This window comes from Lycium ferocissimum, chromosome 6, assembly GCF_029784015.1.
Source record: "Lycium ferocissimum isolate CSIRO_LF1 chromosome 6, AGI_CSIRO_Lferr_CH_V1, whole genome shotgun sequence".
Lineage (NCBI taxonomy): Eukaryota > Viridiplantae > Streptophyta > Magnoliopsida > Solanales > Solanaceae > Lycium > Lycium ferocissimum.
This window is the reverse complement of record NC_081347.1, coordinates 65,153,589-65,162,710: the sequence shown is the minus strand read 5'-3', so window position 1 is coordinate 65,162,710 and position 9,122 is coordinate 65,153,589. Positions and strand designations below refer to the sequence as shown.

At 32.6% G+C, this 9,122-nt stretch overlaps 1 long non-coding RNA gene across 1 annotated transcript; it reads left to right on the top strand.

Annotated features, from left to right (window-relative positions):
* The first annotated feature begins 8,186 nt into the window (after nucleotides 1–8,186).
* Nucleotides 8,187–8,714, top strand: LOC132060909 (uncharacterized). The gene is made up of 2 exons (XR_009416061.1): nucleotides 8,187–8,290; nucleotides 8,523–8,714. It is a non-coding gene; the product is annotated as an uncharacterized LOC132060909 (long non-coding RNA).
* Nucleotides 8,715–9,122: the final 408 nt, after the last annotated feature.

Genomic DNA, 9,122 nt, shown 5'->3' with positions numbered 1-9,122 from the left:
ATTTAAATAGGGGAGCCTTGCCCCGGCAATCTTTTTCACCAAGTTTAATGATTTTTTCGAAAACCGGAATTTAGTTATTATTTTAAGAAAAGCAAGGTTTTACCTTTTGGGTCTTTCATGTTATTTAAAGAAATCATGTTTAAACAAGTTTTTTTATTATTTATTTAACTTCCCACTTTTTAAAAAAGGTTAAATATGCATTCACGTTATATTTCAATGTTATGTATCATGATGATTCCAACCCGGGGTGGTTTGCTCGGCCCAATTAGGGCCCCCGCACCAAAAGGCCGTTTTCCCCGGGGCCATGGTTCGTGGACAAAGGGGAAGTTTGGAAAAAAATTTTTTTGTTTCAACTTTTTACCTTTTCCTTTTGGGTCCCGATTGGTCCCTTTTTTCGTAATTGGACAAAAATACCCAGACCACTTTTAGTTTTTTTCCCTATTTACCTAAACAGTTTTTGGTTAAAAAGGGAGCTCCTTTACTTTTTTCATTCCCCCGGCTGCATATAATTATGACTTATGACACTACCTATTCCTTTCAACGTCTGATCCTTTTTTTATTTCTACCCACATGCACCTTTCTATTTCAATCTATTCTACCAAAATAGAAAGAAAATAAAATCTACTCTACCAATTCTTTAACCAATTAAAATGGCAGAATTGATTTATAATGCATGATATATACGTTTGAATTTTCTTACAGTGCTTTAATTTTTTCTTTACCTGGAAAATAACCAAAAAAAAAAAAAAAAACTGATCATTTGGATAAAATTTATATTTTATCATTAAGGCTTTTGCCTATAATTAGTATAAACATAATCTAAAAAATGGAGATTCACATAGTGAAAGATTTTTTCCCTGCAATCGTTATAGATTATTCTAATTTATTTAAATAGTTTACAGACTTGAATTAAGATGCACATTTCACCAAGACCTCAAACTAAGCTATTACTTAAGGGATAATTTGGTTGAGAAATAAGTTATATAAGGATTAACATCGTAGGTATTACTGGGAACTATGTGCAAGGATTGGTAATCTAGGGATTGTGATGCATGAATTAGTAATGCAAGAATTATATATACATAATAATAAATAAATAAAAAATTACGCATAACTTATACATGTACTAGTCATAAGAAAATTAAAAAAAGAATAACCAAATATTATATTAATTGGAGAAGATGAAATATATATGCTAATATTCAAATATGTGCACGGGCTAAGCACCTCTAGTACTCTAATAAGTTTGAAATAGTTACTCAATATTCAACAATAAAGGTAAATTTTTAAAAATTTAATTAATTTTCTCTTAATTTGTTAAAGTGAATAGATAAAGAAAATTAAAGAGAAGGAATGAAATATTATTTAATACAACAACTAGTAATGAGAAAGGGGATTGAGCTCCTCTCCATTTCTCTTCTCCCCATTTTCTCCAAGTTCTTACTTGGATAGGTGACACATGGCATGAGTTAAAATTAAAGGCTAAGATTTAATTAACTAAAGCAAGACCCTAACCATGGTTTAGATAATTAATAATTCAATATGTTTACTTCCTCATCAGTTTAAAAAACTGCCAAATATTTCTATATATATATATATATATATTCCACAATCATTGCAGCTAAATTATTTATTCTTGTCTGCTTTCTTTTTTCTTTTATAATTGAAAAAGCGTAGTTTCCTGTTAATCAGTTCAAAAGATCTTTCTCTTATTCTATAAAAAATTGAAAAAAATCGTTATTAATCTCTTATAAATTTGACTTCATATTCGAAAGTATGTTCTTGATTTTTGCTCAAAATATGCTCATTTTGACATCACTCGCAATAAAAAGCCTTAATTAATATATAGGTTCTATATCGTTGTTAAAAATAAAAATAAAAAAATAAAAAAGGTAGCTTTCTGCTACCAAAAGAAACAAGAGATGTTCTCAAAATTGATTAGCTTGAAATATCCAAGTTCACTGATTAAAAAAGAGAGTTGGAGAAAATAAATTGTAAATATAAACGTTAAACTTTGGAGTGGTTAATTCCTGCCGGATAATTTGTTATTAATAGAATAGTAATTATTGTATCCTTAATTCAATTGGTCGTTTAGGAAATTTTTGGGGGAAATATATGGAAATATTTATTACTTTAATTGTGGTTAAGAGCCATGGGTTAATTAATTTAATCTGGACCATTTCTTTTAAAATAAAACACATGTTACCTATCCAAGTAAGAATTTGGGGAAAATGAAGAGAAGAGAAATGGAGAGGAGCCGGATCTTGTGAAAGGCAACCATCCAGCTAACTACCAAAGCAACAAGTTCGTTTGCTTTTGCAAAAAGATTTTGTCGTTCAATGATCTCAAATTCTCAAGTTGTACATTAATTAATCATTATTTGACTGACCAGTTGATATAAATTGGTAGACTAAGACTTATTGACTCCCATTACACACTAAGGTCATTTTATAATCCACCAATTTACTTTTACACCTTTTCGCAACTAATGGTGTAATAAAGCAAAAGTGTGTGTGTGAATTAATCAAATTATAAAATTTGTGTTTTTAACATGTCAGGCCTGTGATTGCGGACCCCTTTTACGACCGCATCATTATGCTAGAGCTATTGTTGACTTGTTCTAGGCCTTTGTTGGATTGGCTATTCTCTCGCGGTCGCAATTATTGGTTAAGTAGGCGTGATTTGAAATCGCATTTGTTTATGAAATTTGAACATAATTTTAACTTCAACTTCATCCTGATTTCAAATCACAAATTTTCTAAAAAGTAGGATTTGTGATTCTAAATTATGATTTCAAACCTTTTTAAAATGTAAAACTTAACCCATAAGTTTAAATTTTGTAAAAAAAAAAAAAAAAGAGTTTCCATAAGTTGGTTAATATATTTTTAAAAAGTAAAACTTGACTCAAAGTAATAATGTTGGTTCACCTTCTCAAATATCCGATCATAAAATGCATTTCGACGTGAAGAGATTGTCCGTATCACGTAGAGTATTATATTAAAGAGTAGTTACACTACAACTCATATTCATTTTTCTTTTTTATTAAACTAAAGTTCGATCAATAGATGTTGTATCTTTTAGAAATGCCTTCTAGTAGCATATTACCTTTGTTATGAACTACAGTTTGCTCATTTGGTAAGATTATATAAGAGTTGGGAAATTTTGATAGTTTTACAACTTGTGAGTTTTCCCGTTTATGAGAAAAATACAACTTAAGAAATTCAAATGCACATCCAAACAAAATTTCAACATTGAATCAACCTGATTTAAAATCATAAATCATGTCCAAATGAGACCAAAGTCATAGACTTTGGTTACTTGATTGTGATTCTTGAATCATTTCACGACCCAATTTCATTTAGTCATGATGGCACCGACTATTTTAAGTCGTGCAATTTGTTAAACAATTTAATTAAACTAATAGATATCATTAGAAATTAATAGTAGTAGATATAAGATATCATTAGAAACTAATAGATAAACTGATGGAATACGAAAACTGAAATAAGATAAATGTCGTGGCCGCTACAGAAGCAGGTAAGCGGCTCACCACATAAGCTAGACTCCGAGCTGGAATTCACTTTCTTACTCCATTAATATTAGGATCCGATCCTACCCAAAAAGTGCAACAAGTATAGTATGAGTACATTACACCATGATGTACTTTACAATTAATCATAGACCGCCCCTAATAAACAGCGGTGAGCGTTATTAAAAAGGACAATTGATAACTTCAATATGTGCAGCATATCAAGAGAGGCGAAAGTTAAAAAAGAAGAGGGATAAGAAACAAGTTGTGGATAAACAATTAATATCAATTAAATAACTAACACAGTGGTAGACATTACACAAATCAAATAATCAATTAAAAGCAAGTTACAATTAAGAAATTTGCACAATATCTTTTAACTACATCTCAAAGAGTAAACATAACTATTGTATTACAACAAAATCTTTATCATAATTTCATAAAAGTCATCAAGTTTTCTATAACAACAGACATACAATAAATCCAATAAAATAAATTAGTTATTCTAACATAGACATTCGAATTATATTAAAATCAATAACAAAGAACCCTAATCCATATTTAACTGTATAACAAAATCAGTAGTACAAACAAAATTAAAAATCCTATGTCAGACAAAAAACGCCAGTTACAAATTTATATTCATAAATTAGAGGTCCTAATTCAAACACTAAACAACAATCACACTATAATTAATTAAATAGTAAAATCAAACAATAAAAAACAAGCATAATGCACCAATAATTTAAAAAACAAACCCCAATCTAAAAGGAACTATTGAAACTAATAATTAAACCATAAAAAACTTTACTTTTTTAGTTGGATGGGTCGATGGTATAGCAGTGGATCGTAGGAGTTGACTGCACCGATGAACTACTATAACAATAAACCGACGGAAACGGAAGGTCAGTCAATATATTTAATGAGTTTTTTTTTTTTTTAATCAATTATCCATCTCAATGAGATAGACCTGTATTATAACCCGAAAAGATTACAAGACAAAGGAGAAAATCTCTCTGAACTACAGAGAATGGAACAAGCTCCATTCTTCTAAGATGTAGGATTTCCAAATAAGCGCACAAAAAAAGGTGAAGTTAGAGTAAACAACATAACTCTCCTATACACTAGCATATACAATCAAGGGACATCAAAATTATAAATTCTATGCATGTCCCTATCCAAAAAAAATGGATCCTTTGCGTGTGCTAATCCTAAATGAGGGGAACTGCACTCTGTCCGTGTCAATATACCCTCTATTTTCTTTAGGAAGGTCTTGAAATCTGGTGAAGTGTATGGTACCATTGCAATGTAAACCCAAGTTTGCTAGCTTGTCTGCAACTGTGTTTCCCTCTCTGTAGCAGTTGCTCAATCTTTTTACTAAATCGATAAAGTCGGTCGGCTTATTAATGGATTGATTTTGTAAACAAAACCGATCAAAACCCATTGATTTTTTAACAGTTGCAACAAATTATTTTACATTCATTGATTTTGATAAACTGGCTGAATCCATCAGTTTCTTAACCAAAAAATTAGCTCAAAACTTTCACTTTTTATGCAAATGGAGTCTATCGAAAAATAATTTTCAAGCATTTTTATAGACTTGTCGATTTCCCTAAACAAAATTAAAAAAAATTCCCTAGAAAAGATCTTTTCATTCATTAATAGTCTTTTTTTGGTAATTATACTTTCCATTAATCACCACGTAGAGTCTTTATAACAAAAAGCGACCTATCTAAACCCAGCCAGCTATATCAAAAAATAAACAATCTCTATGTCACGCCCCAAACCTGGGCCTGGACGTAACACGGCAGATCGCATGTGACCGAGCTAACACCGGCCGGCCGAATCAACATGTGATATCAAAACATAACTAATTTATAAAATAAAACAAACACATGCCGATTAACTAAAAGTCTCTCCGAAATATCATAATGCGGAAATACTTAGACAATCCGAACATTTCCAACATGGCTAAACCAAACGATCGAACATTCGCCAACAAGGCTAACATAATAAATATCACAACCGTGTCTATGAAGCCTCTAAGAGGCCGAATAATAGAGTGCCTATAAACCGAATTGACCGGAGAACCGACAACGCCCCGAAGGAATTTGGGGGCTCACCAATACGATACGTGCACTCTAAATAGCCGAGTCGTCGTATATCGTTACTGCGCATCGCGAGATATACAAAGGACATCATGACAATTGTGACACCAAGCAATAAAAAAATTCGATAAAATCGTAATAACAAGGAAGTAGAGTTATGAATACTCACTCCGTATCCGAATCATCCGTATTATCCGTGTTTGTATAGCCCAATAATAAATGCACGCTATGGCCTCGGCCTAGTAGTGCGTCGATCAATGGCCTCGGCCATGTATACGTATACACAAGATCGTGCCGTGCCCTCGGGCAAAATCACATATGTATAATTATGGTTAATTAATAAGGACCGAGACCATAACAACAATGAACAATGAACCGAAAATAGACATCTTTGGACCGAACCGAAAACACCGATCGTTTCGAGCATACCGAATTTCTACCGAGACTCATGTGGTAACAATACATAAGTCTATAAAGATTACGTCCGAGTTCATGATATTCAAATTGATAACTATGAACAAATTCTCAGAATCGCAACCCTAGAAGATACAACAGCTCTACAACATATCATAAAACCAGGGCTCGTATTCGAGTCAAATTACCGACAAGTATGAAGAATGAGGCGTAGGGAGAATCATGAACATTCCCTAACGTAGATAGTTAGCCTCACATACCTTAATTCCAGCCTTTGAGCGAAATACAATGTTCGTCGCCCCTTTCAACTTTGATCTATATCAATACAAGCCAAAGGGATTCTATATTAGCAATAACATTCATGCTTTGGTCATCTAAGCATTTTATCAAACACTTAGTGGGCATAAAGCTCCACAATCTCCATTAATGGTGTTTCTTCACCCAATTCCCATTCTATTACTTCTAGGTGATTCTACAATCTCAATTAGATGTAATTAACATCATTCTCCATCACCCATATCATTATAACAATCTCAAGTCAACAATCCAAAACTCTAGCATAGTTTATATAATCCTCTTTATCAAACCCATTTACTATTCTCCCAAGAACTCATCAATTCACAACTATACATGATTAGAGAGTAGAAACATTACCTTTTTGAAGTCCAATCCTCTTGAATTCGGGCTCTAGGGTTTCCACATCCAACAAAAATGTTCCAATCCTAACTCTATGGATTAGAAGAGTTTACTCAAGTTAGAAAGGGATTAGGGACTTAAATTCACCCTAGAATCATGATAAAACTTACCTTGTAGGGTTCTTGAGGCTTGGGACTTGTTCTTCTTGACTTTAGGTTAATTTTTCGTGGATGGGGTGTGCTGGGAAATGGACCCCAAATCTTAAATATAACTTAAAACGCGTAAACCCGACCTTTTGACCCGAAACTGACCCGTTTCGCGATGGTTCCACGATGCGGGTGCATCGCGCAACATTCTGAAGCTAAAAACTCAGAGTTGCGCGATCTCTCCGCGAAGCGGGGCCATCGCGAGCTCTCTCACGCGCCCTCACGCGCCCCGAGAAGCGACGGGTGTCGATTTTGCACAGTATTCGGTAAAATGGGCAAAACTTCTCGTACATAACTCTGTTCAAGACTCATAATATACCGTTGGAAAGCTATTTCAAAGGGCTACAACTTTCATCAAGGAAGGTTCCTCAAATTCCCAACAGATTTGCACGAAATTTGGTGGAAGTCGACGTATCGAAAACTTAGCCGATTCTATAGGATTTCAAGTGCTTTACTATTAGCCATATTGAGATGATCATATCTCCTTGATCCTATCTCTGATTGGCTTGGTCCTTATATCGTTAGAAAGGTATTTCTACATACTATAACTTTCATTAAGGGTACTTTCCCAAATTTCAAACTGATCAAGGAGTTACGTAAAGTAGGTGTATCAACCATTTTCGCAAAACGTTCGAACCTTGATTTTTCCGCTAAAACTCTAATGCTATGAGTCTAAACTTAGTTCCAAGATGCAGGGTGTTACACTCTATTCCTCTTAGGCCTGCTACCTATCTTACGGTTTAAAATTGTAGCTTCTGTACCATAACTCGTAAAATACCAGTGGCTCTAACATTACAAACATGGTTAGCTTAAAACTCTGTTATGAATGTGCCTTAGATGCTATAGTTTGTTTTGTTGTTTGGAAGTCCGAGTATGGAAGTCATTGTAAGCCACGGTTGGGAAGTCATTAGTCGGTTAAGATCAAAGGGTAAATGAGGATATGGGATTTAATCTAACAACTGTTTCATCTTGCTGATTAGATGCGCTTGTATGTGATTTAATCTAGTAACTTTTTGATCTACCAATGTTTAGGTCATATTCCACTCAAAATTTCATTTGAAATGGTGTTTTAGTCAAGAGGGTTGTTTGGTTCAATTTCCTCATGTATAGGTGTCTTTTTTTGAATCAGCAAACTTAAATTGGTACACTCATTTTGAACTTGAAGAGGTGTGCTAGAACGTTAAGTGTTGGCATGTTGATATATTAGACTGTTAGGGATAGTTTTAAGAGTTAGTTTGAATTTAATTCCTCATCATAGTTCCTCTACAACTTCACTATTTACGATTTGTTAAGTTTTGAATTTCGTGAACTATTAAAGTAACCAATTTAATATTTCTTCTCAGGTGTTGATCAAGAAGACTGGAACTAGTGCAGTTGACACAGATAAAAAGAAGTGCGTAAGTTTGAAAAATTACAAGAACCTTTTCCCCCTTTTCTTTTTATCAAAGGGAGTAAAGCTTCATTTATAGTTGCTGCTTTTGCATCAATTCTCCAATCTGTTTATTTAGAGAAACCCAATTTTTTATTTTTGATATCCCAATTTGTTCTAGTTAAGGAGGAAACAATTTCCTTTATTATATTGTTATAATTATTTTTCTTATATGAATTTCTTGTGCAGCATTTTTTAAGGAATTGAGGTCAATTACTGGCAATGAAATGCTCGACTTGTGGATTGATGGTTTCATAAAGCTTTGTTGCAGATTTTATTCGAGAAATGAAGGAAATTAATTCGAATTGGCAGTTAAGCTGGTTTCATGTTGAAATTATAGTATTTAGTTAGATTTTAGTTTTACTTGAAATAGAACATATCATTTGATTTGACATCGTTTAATTTTTACAGAACATTTATATTGCTACTTTGTTCTTTGGTTATATATTAAAACGCATTTGCTTTACATATATTTCATGCTTGTTACAAAAGGTTGACATTTATATGAATGTACAAATTGAATATAAGTATTTGTGTCATAACATAAACTATATAGATAGATTTTTACAACATTTGGCATTTTTATTTGTTGAAATATATCAAAATGTCAGAGTTTTAATGTGACATTTTACGAATGCAACAAGTAAATGTCGTAACGACATTTTTACCACATTAATCTAAATGTCAGAAATTTTAAGCGGCGCTTCATAAATGTCGTAAATTTCTTACCGACATTTACTTAAATGTCGAAAATAAATGTCGTAAATTTCTTACCAATATTTACCTAAATGTCGTAAATT